Raw genomic sequence first — 17,480 nt, forward strand, 5'->3', positions numbered from 1 at the left:
GCACATAAAATATCTATAACGTACCAATAACTAAATCAGGAGAATTTTCTTGATCTTGTTGGGACTAAAGAGCATAAAGATTATTTTGGCATTACCCACTAGTAGCACTGGAGGTGGCACCCTACTGATTTAGGCAACCAGACAGAGCTATAGAGTGATTTTGTTGAACCAGAAGACCTGGATGAGGACATTCTCTACATTATGGCCTAGCTTACAACATCCAAAACAAATACCAGAGCCAGCTCTACAAAAACCCTGATGGTGTTTGCAATAAGCCTGGCAAAAAGGATAGGTACGGGCACTCCTAAAACTACCTTTGGACTTAGAGTATGGATCTCTGTCTTTGGTACCCTCTCTAAAATTAGGAAATAGAGCACTAGCTATAAAAGGAGATGGAACAGATGACTTAGGGCAAAACTGAGAACGGTTTTATTTTTCTAACTTAGGCTGAGCGAAGTTGAAACTACCTGTGTTAGCCTTCTTATTTTGTTTCTCCCTCATGTTAATATTTTGCTCATCAATCTGCTGACCATGAGTCATAAGCCTGACTAAAGTCATGTCACTATTTAGCATAGCGGATCTGAACTCCTTAACCACGCTATTATTTATCTCTGAAATGTACTTACTCATCCTTGCCCTGCTATCTGCAACCACATGAGGGGCATATCTGGATAATTGAGTAAACTTAAGACAACACTCTTTCACTGTCATATTGCCCTGCCTGAGGTTGATGAATTCTAACACCTTAGCTTTGCTAAGCTCTAGGGGAAAACATTTATTAAGGAAAGCAGATGCAAACTCCTCCCACTCAATTAGACCTACATCATCTACCCTCTTTGATTTCCACTACTTGAACCAAGTGTGAGAAACATCCTGTAACTGATATGCAGCTAGCTTAGCACTCTCAACAATTTTCACCCCCATGATTTCTGTCATCTTCTGCACCTGATCTAGGAATTCTTGGGGGTTCTCATCTGTCTTAGACTCGAGAAAGGATGGAGGATTCATTTGGGTGAAGTACTGAATCTTAGATAGGGCTGAGTTGGCCACTGGGTTGGTCGGAATGACTGCTGGCCATTCATTTTGAGCTACAAATGATTGAGCAAGAGTAGTGAATACGGCCTTAAACTCCACATGAGAAACATGATCTCCCAAAAGATTTTTGGGCTGGGTGCTGACTGATTTCCATTTCTTCTTTTAGGAGGCATGTTTTTTGTAGAAGAAAGAGAGAAAAGGATTACACTAAGAGATTGACTTGAGATTATGCTCACTGGCATAACATGAATACTGAAAGAGGGGAAACTATTCCTAGAACATCTTATAGTCTCCTGTACATACAGGTGACACATAATATACCTTTGTACAAGACTCTACTAGAGGCAACTTTCAGACTTCCTAGGACTCTATTGAACCTTAGGATCAGATACCATGTTTTTAATGCACCAAATCTGATACTTGAAATGCTACATGGTGCTTATGACACTGAAGGACCACAAGCTAACCAATTACTGATATCTATACCTTTACACTACATAATATCGCATAATAATGCAGAAATATACACTAAAATGCCATAAGGTTCAATACTGAACGTGATCTAAATGATATAACATCTGTGTGGGGTAATAGAATACCAAAACAAAACTGAACATACTAATGTCTGAAACATGATAGTCTAGAAAGCCTCTAACTGACTAAACTGTCTGAGTAAGGAGTTGATGGGACATGTCTCCAACTAATAAACTAATTAATGAGATAATAGGGAAATAATCATGTCCTTGAAAGATGAGGACTAATATCTACCTCTGTCTATAGATATATTGAATCTATTGTTGCTCTAAAGCTCATGTATCTAAACCTATGGTATAAGACACCATAGCACAAATGCGTCATTATTTTGAATATACTGGTATCATGTGAGGTAGGCTGAATGCATAGGGTCTATTGCATGAACAATAATAATAACTGACTAACTATCATGAGACTGAGAATACACGCATGAGATATAACAAATGACACTAATATAGTGATAACATAATTACTGAATCTGAATATAATTGAAAACATTAGTTACTGTATCTGACAGTCCGGAATATGATGGAACTATCTGAGTTCTATACTATATTTGACTTGACTTTATCTGATAGTCCTAAAATATCAAGAACTATCTAAGTTCTTTTATTTAGACTGATACTGAGACAGTGGGAGGTTGTCATCTAACCGATATTCCCCAAATAATGCATTATAAATCAATTGGGGTCCAATCTATAAATTGATTGGAAAGGTATCAATACCGCATCAATGTTAAGGACAATATGTGAGTCGCCCTAATATAACAGGTAACTCTTGTGAGAATAGTGGGAACCCTCATATTGCAGGCTAAGCCACCGCATCTACCCTCATATAGCAGGCTATGATTTCTTAACCTATGCTCGCTACATAGTTTTGGAATGCAAGGATTGCTTCTAAGAATCACACCCTAATATAAAAGGTGAGTTTCCATCCTTGGGTTCTCTTGGTGCTAATTAATACTACTATCTAAATAGACACTGAACATTATTTACTGAACTGAACATGGACTGAGTTACTGAATTCCATTGACTGACAAAATACTACTGATATCTGATATCTGACAACTGACTAAATTCATGAGATCATGGAGATTTTCTAAGTCCTAAGACTGTCTGAAGTCTAAGGATCATAGCTGGACTGAGAGTATCGCAAAAATATGATATGACTCTAGGCACACAGCTAATGTTTTGGGTACAAGTACCCCCACAACTCAATAGAAGAAAATTGGAAAAGCATGACTTGCTTGAGTACATAATAATCACCATAATGCATTTACTGAAGCATTTCATCAAATATGTGATAGGGATAAGCTTGTACTTACATGGGTATTTCATGACAACATTCTAGTAAGGCACTTTTCCTTCATTTAGGAATTAAAGCAAACATATTGTAGGCATGGCATATGTAAACATCATCGTACTACAATTAAATATCATGTTTACATTCTAGTTTCATCATTCAAGGGTTTAGTCATAAGTTTGCATGAATCTATATCTATAATAATTAAACCCACATAGAAATTATTACCTAACATGGAGTAGAATTCAATTTCTCATTTATCAACAGTGAACAAGGACAGCTCAATCATGAAATCATAAAGAAAATCGATAACTTGAAGTTGGAAAGGGGATTCTTGGACTTTATGGATGAAAGAAATCCATGAATGAACACTATGCATACCTTAGTTTGTGATTTCGTGAAGACTGATGGTGAAACTATCATGGAATTAGATCTTCAATGAAAACCCTAGCTTGTTCTTAAGAGACTTTTGAGAGAACAGACCGTATTTTAGATGAAAAATGGTTGAATCACATGTTAAAAGGCGTAAATAGGGGGTGGGAAGTTGACCCTTTTAACCATGGATGCGTCATTTAGTTTCAATAAAATTTTCCCAAATAGAACTCCTGGAACGACGCACCTCTATCATGTCGTGTCAATAGAATTTGACAATTGTGAAACTGAGGGATGGCGCGATGCAGAGCCATCAAGTTGCCCCTTCTTTTGTGACCTGGAACTTTGGTGCAACGTGGAGGAAATCGCGCTAAGAAACTGGAAAAGGATAATTCTGAATTTGGGCCCTGGCGCAATGCCCCATAATTGTGAACCCCTACTGGAATTTTCCAAATGCCATTTCCTCTTGTGCTGCGGTGCTCCACTGACTAAAATGGTGTTGTTCTACGATGGGAACTTGAAATAGTCGTAACTTCTGACCTAGATATCGGAATCGGACAAATCTTATATCGATGGAAAACTTATTGAATTTCCCACATGAAAAAAAGGAAAATATTTAAAATTCCTCATGGAATAACCATTATTCAATTTAGAAGCTAATTCTAGACATTCTTGAGATAAAATTTGCTAGGAAAAAGTATGGGGTATTTCAATATTGGGAAAAGAGGATCAATAGAGATTCAAGGCTATCAACTCTCATTGAATAACTTGATACCCATAAGGTGATAGTTAAAAATGATCAAAGACAAGGATAGGTAAGGACACACCCTATGATTCACAAGGTGAACGATGAGATTTACAAACACGTTCAAAAGATGGTTGGTCATACCTAGCTTGTTAGATTCTGCATGTGTCGCAGTAAGATAGTTTGATTGAACACAAGAAACCTAATGTGTTAGTAAACTAGGGGAACATAGTCCTAGTGTTCATCTCATATTGTTTACAACTAAAAGCATTCATAAATTGTTGTTTTTTGTTATTTATTAAAAAAAAACCCTATTTACATTCTTGCACTTTTAGCTACTTTAGTAAGTTTGAGAGATAGATTCAACGTATTACATGTTGGATCGGTCCCAACCTAGTTGGGTTACTATAATTTGGCAGCGACCGCATTGTATCTTCTTTGAGGGTATAGTTTTGGCGGCATCACGAATGAAGTACTTAATATTGATAGTGACCTTATTTAATTGTCTGTAATTAATATATATTCTGAGAATACCATTTCTCTTGTGCATGAATAAGACAGGAAAACCACACAAAGAAATATTTAGTTTGATAAACCCTTTATCGAGAGGTCTTTCAACTCCTTAAGTTTTGTTAGAGACATCTGATAGTGAGGAATAGAGATGGTTTGAGTTTATGGAATGAGTTGAATCCTAAATTTAATTTCTCTATTAGGATACACCCTACGCAAATCATCTAGAAAGACTTTAGGAAACTTATTGACTATGGAAACAGATAGAATGGTTCATCAAACTAAGAATATTTAACCTGAACCAACTAATTAATATTCCCCTTTGAGATTAACTTTCTGTACTTAATATAGGAGATCAAAAAACCGTTATGATTTACTAAACTACCCTACCACTAGAGAGATGACTCATCTATAAATTAAAACTTCATCACTCGAGTATGACAATCAATTAAAGCATAGCATGCGTAGAGCATATCGATACCAAGGATGATATCAAAATCAATCATCTCTTGCTCTGTTAAATGTACAAAGGTAACCCTATGGAGGACTATAAATAGGGTACTTTCTGTATACCTGTCATGGAAGAACTCACTAGCCAATGGGAGTAGAAACTAAATAAGGCTTAGAAAGATTCTTGAGACTTATACCAAAGTTCACTTCAATAAGTGGGTTTACAAAAGAGAGGGTTGACCTCGGATATAACAACAAATAAGCATCAAGATGAAAGATACAAAGTATACCTATTAAAACCTCTAGAGATCTCTGCATGTCCTAGCGATAAGGTATAGCATAAAACTGGTTTTACCACTAACCACCACCGGTATTGGATGATGTGCCCTACTACAAACGTAGGAGGTCTAACTAAGCTATTGTAGTGGTGAACTGAGCGCGATGGTGAGCATCTCTATTTCCCTACTTAGCAAAAGGAAATTTCTTTAAAATATGGACTATTTAACCAACACCATAACAACTATTTTTTCAGCATCATGCACTCACCCTAATGATAGTTACCATACTTTCTATACGGTGGATTAGTTCTTTCTCTAGCGATACTAACCTAAGACCAGTGGATGGTTCCCTACTCTAATACTACTGTTTAAACTTACAAGTAGGGTTATTGGTTGATGATGGTGTAGGTGATGATGAATGGTTGTGAAATTCAGATATGTTTCCTTCTCCAAACTTGTGCTGACCATACTCCAATTGTCTTACCCTAGCCCTCATATTCATTCTTTCTCCTTTATTTAATTTCTTTGCCTCAATCTAGTAAGCATGAATCATCAATCGAGCACCATCCATATCCCAAATAAACATGGTAGTCATAAACTTCTTGACTACCAAGTCATATACTCCATTGACAAACTTACTCGTACGAGCCCTAGAATCTGGCAACAACTCTTGTGAGTACTTATCTAGCTAGATGAACTTGAGGCAATATTTATTCACTAATATAGTGCCTTGCCTAAGGTTCATGAGCTCCTCTACCTTAACCTCCTTTATCTCTCAAGGAAATAACCTTTCTAGAAAGGTTGTCAAAATTATATTCCAAGTCATTGGAGTTGAATTCTCACCACTATTTATCTTTCATAGCTTGACCCAATCTGCTACAACATCCTTTATCTAATAAGATGTCAATTCCATACTTTTCTTTTTTGAAATATAAATAGATTGAGTGATCTTCTTCATGTCATCCATGAAAATCTATGGACCGTTATTCACTTTTGACCTATAGAATGCAGGTGGATTCATTCTCCTGAAATATTGAATTTTGGTTGTTACTAGATTACCATTCTACATAATTAGGACTGTTGTTGGTTGATTACATTGAGCATTTGCATTTACAGCTTGAGCTAACAATTGGAAAGTAGTTCAAAAATCAATATAGAAGACATTGTCATTAAATCATATATTCATAAGTTATATGAGAAGGCATTCTTTATCACGTGAGAATATGAGTTAGAGTAGATAGAGATAAGTTCAAAGCGATATAGAGATCATTAAATAATTGATAGTTTTCAAATATATGTTGTAGCCTCTTGATCATAATTGTGGTGTGCATTGAACTAATGATGAAAAATCAATGTAACATGGCTTGTTAGACTCCCTAAGACTAGTTAAACCTCCAACTATGATACAAAGTTTGTAATGAACCAAGACTACCCCTTAGATGTATCACGGTGCTTAGGACTGTATGTAGCCCAAACCTAACCCATGATATCTACTTAATTCTAAACCCTGATAAAATAATCTTTGATTAAGAGAAATGAACTTATAAAACTGAGTTCACATGGATGAAAAAACCTTTAAAAATATAGTAAACTTAAACCGACCAAAATATTTGGAAACTGAAAGAAGCACATTATTTTACTAGCCATGACAGTACTCTATCTAAAACTGAAAAGCCACTAGGACAGACCCTAGCTGACACAAATTGAAAACATAAAGTCCTAACTAATAATAAACGGAACATCTATAAGTGAACATAGAATTGGCCCTCAAACCATGATGACTCAATTAATAATATGTAGGATGTGGTGATCGTGGCTAATCATACTTCTAAGGTCAAACACCTGAACCTACATTATGAAACAATGTATCCACATAGACATATATAAGGTCAGTACTTATGAAATACACGGAGAATATGGCGATGAATGCAACAAGTAAAATAGATATATGTCATAAACTATAAATATGCATGCTAAGTGTAAATGAACTCACCAAGGTACTGATTAAAATTGAAATTGGAATGTCATAGAGCATGAAAAGCGAAGCATAATTTGACAAGATATTTGAGTCACTACACTTGGTTTTTGAAACTTATATTTTCTGTGGGTGATTTTTATAACCGACACAAACCATATGAGCTAGCATAGACTCAATCATCAAAATAATATTAAGGAGGAATGTTCTACCCGTACCATCATGATAGAACTTAAACTAAACTAGAGTGATCATTGAACTAAGCCACATGAGGTAAGGAGTAACTCTCTGTTGAGTCCTCTTAAACCTACGATGAGACGTAGTTTCTAGGACATAGAATATGTTGAACCTATATTTCCCTCTTGGTGCTAAATATTACTTCCACAAATATATACAAATATATATATGTATATATACTGGTCCACATAATATATGAAATTCACCTTAAATTAAGCATGTGGATTGATAAATCTGAAGACCAATATATATATATATATATATATATATATATATAAATATATATATATAAATATACCGGTGCATATAATATATGAAATTCACCTTAAATTAAGCATACCGATTTATAAATCTTAAGACTGATTTATGCTTATGTTAAAAGATCATATCAATGAATAACTGTGTTAATTTCATCTAATGTCTGAGATCATAAGATTAAAATTTATATTTGAACCAAATTGTAATAATCTAAAAGTTGAATTAGTAAGTCCGAATGCCTTAGAAATTGAGGGAATCATGCTAAAATCATGTAATTTTAATGGTAAACTGACAGAATCTTGTACATTATTCAACATATGAAAATTCATATTAAAATACTAAAACTCGTTTCATAGTATCAAACATGTGAGTGAAAACATAAATAAATGTACATTCTTGTGCTAACTAAACTTTAAATCACATGTTAATGTTATAGTTTCAAAATAATGAAAAGTAGATATAAGCCCTAGCCATCAAATCTTTAAAATTTGTGTACAAACTTAACTTTTGGGAACAAGTATAAAAGGTTATCCTTTTTCAAACCTCACATACAAGAACTTGATGAATTTCCTTGAGAGAAACTTGAATTGGAACTTGAAATCTTGAAGTTTTTATGAAGAAATTCTTCCATTGTATTGTTGAGGGTTTTAATTGTACAGGGAACGCGTATTATGACTTTTGAGGGTGGGGAAATGGGTTTGGTAAAGTTATGCAATTAATTAGGATGAAAAAGACAAAATTATCTATACCCTTATGGGTAGCACACAATACCAAGGGCATGACATGCCCTTCTCGTGAAAGACAGCCAGCGTGCTATACCCTTATTGTTCCAGCCAATAAGATTTTATGTAAGGATCTTCCATTCCTCTATGGCACACAATTATCGTAAACCCTTACATGTTTGGTGTCCCAAAATGACCCAAAACGCATTTGAAAAATTCTACAAAACTTCTTAATTGTCCCATTAACATCCCTTATCATCATTTAAGTCATAAATTGCAATAAAATGCAAAGGGGATATAATTTTAAAATCTTGGGGTCTATCATATGGATAAAGTATCCTATTCTAAAAGTATTCTAGAACTAAAGTGCAACATCTTTTATCACTAGTCAATACACAAATGAAGAATGAAGGAAGGATATATAGTAGTAGCGCATGGCCAAAGCATACATGTATAATATTAACAGATAAGAAAAGAGAGAGATATACAGTAATATCCTCTATATATATACACTCATATATAGGAATAATCTTAAACCTAATAACCTTAGGATACCAACCTAAGATCTTGTGGGAAATCAGCATATAAAAAATATCAATGACTACTCTATAATCATCCTGACACACACTACCCATAATAACCAACAATATATTCCCGGCTAGTTGTAATACCCCATATTTTTTCTAGCTTAAATTCATTCTTAGAATGTTAAGGGATATCTTCTAGAATGGAAAATTGAATAAGCTTTCCATCAATACCAAATTCGCCTAAATCCGATACTCGGTGAAGGAGTTATGGCATTTTTAAGTTGACAGTGTGTCACCTAGACTCTCAGCGGTCGCGGAGCTAAGTAAATCAGCAGTTGTCAAATTCCAGTGTAACTCTGTGATCCCACTGTGTCACGGAGAAGTTCCATTTTACATTTGTCAATTTCCAATAAGCCTACGTGATAGTGCCATATTGCGCTAGTGGCCAAACTGGCAAAACTATAGGGCACCGAGATAGCTCCACGTCGAGGAGAAAACCCTATTCCCACTCGTCCTTTTCCAGTAAGCTACCGTGACTGTGGAGCATCGCAGTGGCTACCGAAATCGGAAAAATTCTACGTTTTTAGTTTCGTCCAAAAGTTTTAAAATGGCACTTTGGTCAATTCCCAAGCCCCCAATCAATCCAAACATAAGATTTAAGCCTATTCTACGAACTTTAGGATTATATTAATCAATATTCTCTAAAACAAAAACCCTAGAGTTCAAAGCTCCTTCTCTAAGAAATCAAATTTCACCAAGGTTCTCCAAGAAAGCATAAGATTGAGGATTCCCATGGCAAGATAATCAAGAATCCATCTTCAAGAACTCAAATAGGAATCAATAATTCAAGCTTCTTCATCTAATCATTAATCAAGGTATGTGGGGTTATGAACAAGGATACTTCTTTCATCCATGTGCCCAAAACTTGTTTTAAATTACAAAGTTATTTGATTTTACATGATTTTCTATGAAATTAAAATTAGGGTTCATACCTAATGTTACCATTTATAAGATTAAGAGATTTCAAGTGAATTATAAGTTGAATTACATGTTTATTTTCATATTTTCATGCTTACTGCAGTAAATTCCAGATTTTGGGTTGAATTATCATTGATTATATTATCGAGCAAGATAACTATGATATTTTGACATAAGTTTGATAGATGGGTTTTAAGCCTCAAGTTTATATGTTGAGATTTTGAGAAAAGATGATGATTTAAGCACCTTATGAGTTGATTACTTTAGTTTTACAATAAATCTTTGATCTTTTGATCATCAGATTAGCTATGGAATCCACTTTACAGATTATTACAGAATACATAACTTAGAACAATTGTCTTTACAGATTTATTCAGATGATTGCATAATTTGTTTTAAATAAACCCTTAAGCTAGTTTTAAAGTGGATTTCCAATGGAATGAGCATAGAAAATAAAAAGTGAGTAGTATTTAGCATCAAGTAGGACATGTGGTTTTAGCGCATCCTACTTTCACAGAACTACATAGCCAACATAGGTATAGATTATCAGATTATTCCCATTTCTATATGGACGATAGATTTAACTTGTGATTGATCAAATGGGTAGCTTATAATACTTAGAAAGAGTATGAAACCACTCCACAACATGAGCTTTCTTTCTTAGGAGGAAGAGACATCGGACTCCATGTAGCTCGCATAGTTTATGTCGGTTAAGAGCTCCTCCCTTTCAGGACAATTTTTCCCTATAATAAGGTTTTCAGAATAGTTTTAAAGTATCTCCCTTCAGATAAAGTATTTTCCCTAAAGTTTTAAATCTGATAGACTACAAATTCTAGAAATGAAAGAGTAAAAACAATGTTTTCACAAAAATTATGTTAAGGCTGACAAGTTTTACTCAGATTATGCTTTACAGAAAGATATTAACTACAGTTTTTAGCTTTTAGATTTCAGATTTAGAGTGAGTCTTTTCTACACTTAGACATTATGATTTAAAGAGAGAATGTGAGTACATATTTTTAGAACTAAATGTTATGACTCACTAGATTTATAAAGCATGATTTGCTTCTCATGATTATTATTTTCAGCATTTCAGATATTCCAGCTTATGTGAGTCATTTAGATTTAACATACATTGTTTTGCAAATTATGATGATGAGATGATGTTTTTACTTATGCATTCACCCCATATACTCAGTATGGCCTCATACTACTGATCTACATATATGTCTTTCTGCTACATTGTCTCATAATGTAGGTATCAGCTCAGTTGTAGCACGTATACTATATTTAGCTAGTTTGTAGATTCCAGCCAATAGATGATAAGTTATCCTACTTTGGGGACTTTAGAAAGATGTTATTAATGTACTTTATTTTTGTATTCATATGTATTGATTAGTGATAGTGTGAGTCGCATCCCAGCTATCTATAGTCAGTATAGTAGAGGCTTCACAAATGTCAGTTAGAGTCAGTTATGTATTCTCAGTCCCTCTTTCAGACTTTATCAGAATGTAGAAGTTGTATTGATAGTGTATTTTTCCCAGATTTTATCATTATTATGTTTACGCACAGTAAACTCAGTTGCTTATGAGTTATGTTAGTAGAAGGGTTAGCTTGTGATCACTTGTAGTCCTAAGCACCGTGTGACATCTCAAGACAAATTTTCGGGGTGTTACACTAGCCTAGAACAAGAATAACCTAATTGGCTCCTATTAAGCCCATAAGGTCCAAGAAAGCACTCGACAATTAGTAACCATAGTTTATACCTATGCAACCCCGATAAGTCCAATAGATATAAGCACCAAATAATTATATTGGTGATAGACAATGCATATGAATGAATGTTATTCAAAGTTCATTAAGTATGATAAACCAATAAAGTGTGATAACATACCTAGTGTATACACCTTCGTTAGCTCTATAGCTTACAAAGGCAGCACCGACAATGACCATCCTTCTACAGCACTGTGGCTTACGAATAAAGGGCCCAGAGGGGACTTGAGATAATCCTATACACTGCCATGTCCTAAACCAGAATTTTTAGTAACCAACTTAGCATAGTACCACAGAGATATATGTAGTATCATGAGGAATGTTGACCTCAACTAGAACATACTGAGTAGATGTCATTAAATCTATTACTCGAGGTTGGATCCAGGACTATAACAGTAAGATCATATAGAACTAGAGTGATAAGTACTTTTTAAATAAGTAGATCAAATATGAACAAAAATTATCCTTGGTATAATTTCGAAAGTAATACGATTAGTTTAAAGTACCAGAGTCATATAATAAAGGTGGTACCACCTCCGTTTTACGAAAAAAAGTTTAAATGTGAAAAGGTTAGGATAAATACCTTATTACAAAATTGTAGTAGAATAAAAATTTTATCTTTGAATCGCACCACCAAATTGGTATAGATGTGCCTAACATTATGCATCCCATCACTAGTATCTAATAAATACAATCATATGCGCCTAAGTGTCTATAAACTAGAACAACATCCGTACAAGTTATATAAAACTATCTTGGTATCAAACTAGTATCATAACTATATTCTCAAGCCCACCACTATATAACTTAACAAAATATTATTATCATAAATAGACAAACTAAGGTAAATAAGGGCATAAAGTTGCTAGAAAGGCCTAATAAAGGAATGCCATCCAATTCACCAAGTTATATGATAAGTATTATGCTAAAGGATTCCTTACGCAAATCTATGAATATCAAGTCTATCATAAGATTTAACAGAAACCTACATCCTTAACAAGCATTTTAGAGTAACGTTTGGGTCACTTTAGTATTCTACATACCTTAATTAGGTCAAATCATAATATATAAAGGTATAAATTTATCCTATAATCCCTAAATAGCATGCAAAATATAAAATACATAATACCGTAAATATAAGTACACCAAACCTACCTCGTTGTCGAACTGTAGTCTTGAACCATCCATGAGTTTCTTATCCTTACTCCATAATCCCAAAATGATGTTACACAATCAAAACACTATAGAGATGCTATTAAAAGTAAAATAATGCCTATATTGAAAAATAAAACTTTGTACCTAAAATTGGTTCAAATATAGGCCCATTAGGCTCTCTAATGCAATCCCAAAATTAAATCCTTCACGAGGTCTGTAGAATGATACGAAAGGTATGCTCCAAAGTTGAGCTTGAAGGAAGCACAAGTTGGGGCCCAAATCAACCGTATAATCTCAAGAAAATTAACCGTAAAACCGAGAATTAAATAGATTTTGGGATGGAATAACATGAAAATAAAAAGAGAAATTGGTCAATGGATGATAGGCTAATGTATGTAAGCTCAAAAGGATGAAATTCCAATAATTTCTAAGCTTTAAGGGCCTCTAATAGTGAAAATGGATTGGAAAGGAATGAAAAATTTAGAAGAGAGAGTCATATGCTACCTGGACAATACCCTTCACGAACACAGACTAAGCCTTCATGAAAGCGGCCTGTCCACTGCAAATGCAATGAACATTTACTAGCTGGCCAAGTGGGTTTAATCCTTGCGAACATGAAGTTTAGCTTGCAAAAATAAAGGCCAAGATTCCTTGACCATTATGAACCTATCCAAGCCTCATGAATGTGAAGGCAAAAACTTTTCTACACCTGACACTGGTAAAGAAGTGAGGAGCTAAGTCTTTAAGAACGCCGATCAGATACGCAAGATTTATTTAGAACCTCTGTGTCCAAAAAGTATGATACCATAACAAATTATACAATCCATACATAATGGAACCATCAAAATTTCTATTCGAGTTTATTTTAAATAATTGTAGGCCCCACAACTATAGTTTCATTTTTATCAAATCTATCCAATAACAAAACATGAGTCCAAAAGTCTTAAGACCCAACCCAAGGTCTATTCAGACTAAAACTAATTAATTGGAGCCAATGGAATTGTCAGAATTCTGATTTGAGGTTTTTTACAAGAAGTTTTGATACGAGACCAATTTTTTTTCAATAAAAGCTCAAAAATAAGGAAATGAGAAAAAGACCCAAATAAACTGTCTAAAAATTCAATCATTGATTTTGGCAAGTCATAAATAACCTATAGCTACTATGGGAAGTCTCAAAATGGCAAAAAGACCTAAGAATGAAGGAAATAAATGAAGGTTTATTATAATTACACAAGCACAAGTAATATCAACTCTTTTATTAGGCTAGTGTTATGCCCCACCTAGCATTGGTTTGTCATTTATCTCAATAAAATCTCAAGGCTAGCATAGATCACCATCAACAAAGTTGATCTATTTGTTTTATATCTTGATATAATTATTAGATTGGTGTGTGTTACACCTAGCATGCTAGCCTAAGATTATTAATCTTCTCTGTATTTCTTAGGTTAGGGCATCAAGTCACAAAAATTCCAACCTTAAAGTTCATTTTATTAGGAAACTTTTCCCCTTTTTGACATATTAAACTTCAAATTTACCCTTGAACACCTTTGAAAATCATAAGAAAAATGATGGAAAGTTGAGTAATAATGAAACTATGGCACTATGTTACTGTAGTAATCAAATCTACTAGATAGATTATGGTTCATCTGAACATACTATGTCAAGCTGAAGGGTGCAATATATTGAGCAAACCAATTCAATAGGAGTTGATATTGATAATGACTTAAGCCTTTGGTGACTAACAATCTATTGTTAAGTATGAATGTAGGATGTCTATATAGGCCCTTCTTTGATCCCTTCTCTGAAAAAATGATAGTCAATTCTTATATATTTAGTCCTCTCATGGAAGACATAATTCACTTCTAGTTAAAAAAAAAACTAATTTTCGATCACTCATGATTGTAATTGGCATCTGAATAGAGACTTCCATTTTTGTTAATAGTCCTTAAAACTAAATAATATCAGGAACAACCAATATCAAGCTTCTATTCTCAACTTCAACAGAGCTTATATTTATAATTTATTGTTTTGTGGACTTCTAATAAACTAATGAATCACCAAACATGACCAAATACCATATGGTAGATCTTCTTGCATTGGTAAAAGGTGCCCAATCAACATACCAATTAGTTAATGTTTTATCCATATCACTACAGTTTTATAGGGATAAGATTTTGTGCCATATTATTTCATAGGTTTAAAGATGCTTTGGAGTGAATATGATGCACCTGTTCTATCACTTTCTTATAAACGTACTCTGTCAAAGGAGTATGTAAAACATATGGCTTAGATAAGGTTGATTCAATTTTTAAATTTATTAAATGATTCGTATAATCAAACTAGGAGATAAATATATCTTAAATGGGTTACTCCTTTCCTAAATCTACCATATGCCACGAAAAGTGAGGATAACATACCATATTCAATGTGTATGGATAGTGTAATTGAGAAACTAGATCCAATTATGATGGATGTCAATAGCAATCTAGGAAAAGGGTACTACAAAGCGAGAAAATCTGACTATTGTCATTTTTCATTTCACACTAAAGAGAAATGCTATAAATAATATTCAACCCCATAAATAAGAAGAATAGAAAGAAAGTTATCTTTGGAGAAAGTAATAGTTTAAGAGGTTTAGCACAAGGAAAAGCTCATTCTTTTGGAGAACGTGATAACACTCAACTTACACGACAATTTAAGTTTAAGGCAGTCAGTGTCAATATACTTGCCTAACTAAGAGTCGGGGTCAAATTCACAAGGGATAATGTGAGTAGTGATATAACTAAGTTCAAAATTGAAGTTACTTGCTAATCTCAACCTTAAGATACAAGTAATTGGGGGATTTTAAACGTTTCAAAAATATGATTACTTTTTGATTTAGAAAGGGCTAACTTGAGGCAACGAATAATTAGAGTATAGTCAATTAGAAATAGATCTTCGAATTATGTTTTCCTAGGGGTAAGTTATGTATTGGAACAGGATGATTCAGTGCACGTTCTAGACGTTAGTGGTGTGGTAGGTTAGGTTGAAAGTCCTTGAGGCAAGTTTATCAAAAAAGTCTCAAAGATGTCATTAATGAGTGTGTAAATTAAAGCAACCCAACACCTCAATTGGGCATCCATATTTCTAAAAAGATGCCCAAAACATAACCTACTCTCTATTCACCATTAATTCTAAGATAGTAAAATGATAGTAAACTACATCCTTTATTGACCACTATTGTTTTATCCCCAGAGCACTCTTTCAAGGATGCCATGGATTCAAACATTTCACCCATATCCATCTTTCAAGGATGATGTGAGCTTTCAAGAGTTTGAGATTTTCACCCACAAACCCACTTTGGGGGTTTGGTGTTTTCACCCACAAATCCCAACTAATTAAATCAAGTAATAGTGAAACCCACCATCAACTACCTAGAATCTAGACGAAAAAAACATCACAACCAACACACAATACACCCTATTCAAAGATAATCCAAGCGGAAGAACTAGCTACACATAAAGATGATAAGCAAAGATATACTCAAAATCTCCAATAATTTAATTTATGTAAGATAAATAAGATGCAAATCCATACTTTAAGCTTCAAGATTCAAGGGAAATTTTCCAATCCTCTACTTGGAATCTACTCTAAAGTATTATTCACCCAAAAATTAGTACAACAAAATGGTCTCTTCAAAATGGAAACTAGATAGTGGATGAGAGCCCAAAAATTTGGGGATACCCCTAACGAGATAGGGTATGAACTTCTTAAGGGTATTAGGGACGACCGCGCGAATTTATAAATCTGCCCAAGGTGTAATCCCACTTTACTGAAATCATGAGAACTACGATAGTGGTAAAAAAACACGAACGTGGTATATTGACCTATTTTAATTGTCTGCGATCGCGTCCCTCAGACAACGATCATGGTAATTGAGGATCGTTTGTTCTATTGGTCTTCCATCTACACTTCTTTCCCTTTTTTGCTCCATTTCATCATAAATTCATATCTTTTATTCTCCTAACATGTATGCTAGCAGAATGTGGATATTAATGCATTTAATCACCAATTTGTCTCAATTATAAATTCAAATCATGGTATATGCATGAATATTTAATTCAAATGAGTGGTAAATTAACCACTCATCAACACCCCTAACTTAAAGCTTTGCTTGTCCTCAAGCAAAACTACCTCTTACCATGAGACAAAGATATTTAAGGCCAAACTAGATTACCCAATGATCGCAATGACTTCAATCTTAGTTACTACCATAGATAGCTCTTCAAAGACGGGAAAAGTTATTCTTACCACCTCCCTCAACATAAAATGAAATGTTTAAAAGTGAAAAAGACTTCAAAAAAGCAACTATGTAACAATCACTAATACTCTAGAAGTGACTCATATTTGACCTCAACTATAATATGCTTGTTTTTTCTTAATTTTTGGGAGATGATAAAGTCACCAACCTCAGCTTGTTTGCTTGACTCCTCAAAAGAAGAAAACTTCGACGCACCAATCTATCAAACATAAAACAAGGAGATTAAGTGAAAAACTCACTCTCTGAAGGACTGTGTATGTTATCAAGTGACATAACATAGGTTCGACCTTTATAAATCGTCACTATAATAAATACAATAGTTTTAAGATCTC

This window comes from Capsicum annuum, chromosome 1 (genome assembly GCF_002878395.1).
Source record: "Capsicum annuum cultivar UCD-10X-F1 chromosome 1, UCD10Xv1.1, whole genome shotgun sequence".
Classification (NCBI taxonomy): domain Eukaryota; kingdom Viridiplantae; phylum Streptophyta; class Magnoliopsida; order Solanales; family Solanaceae; genus Capsicum; species Capsicum annuum.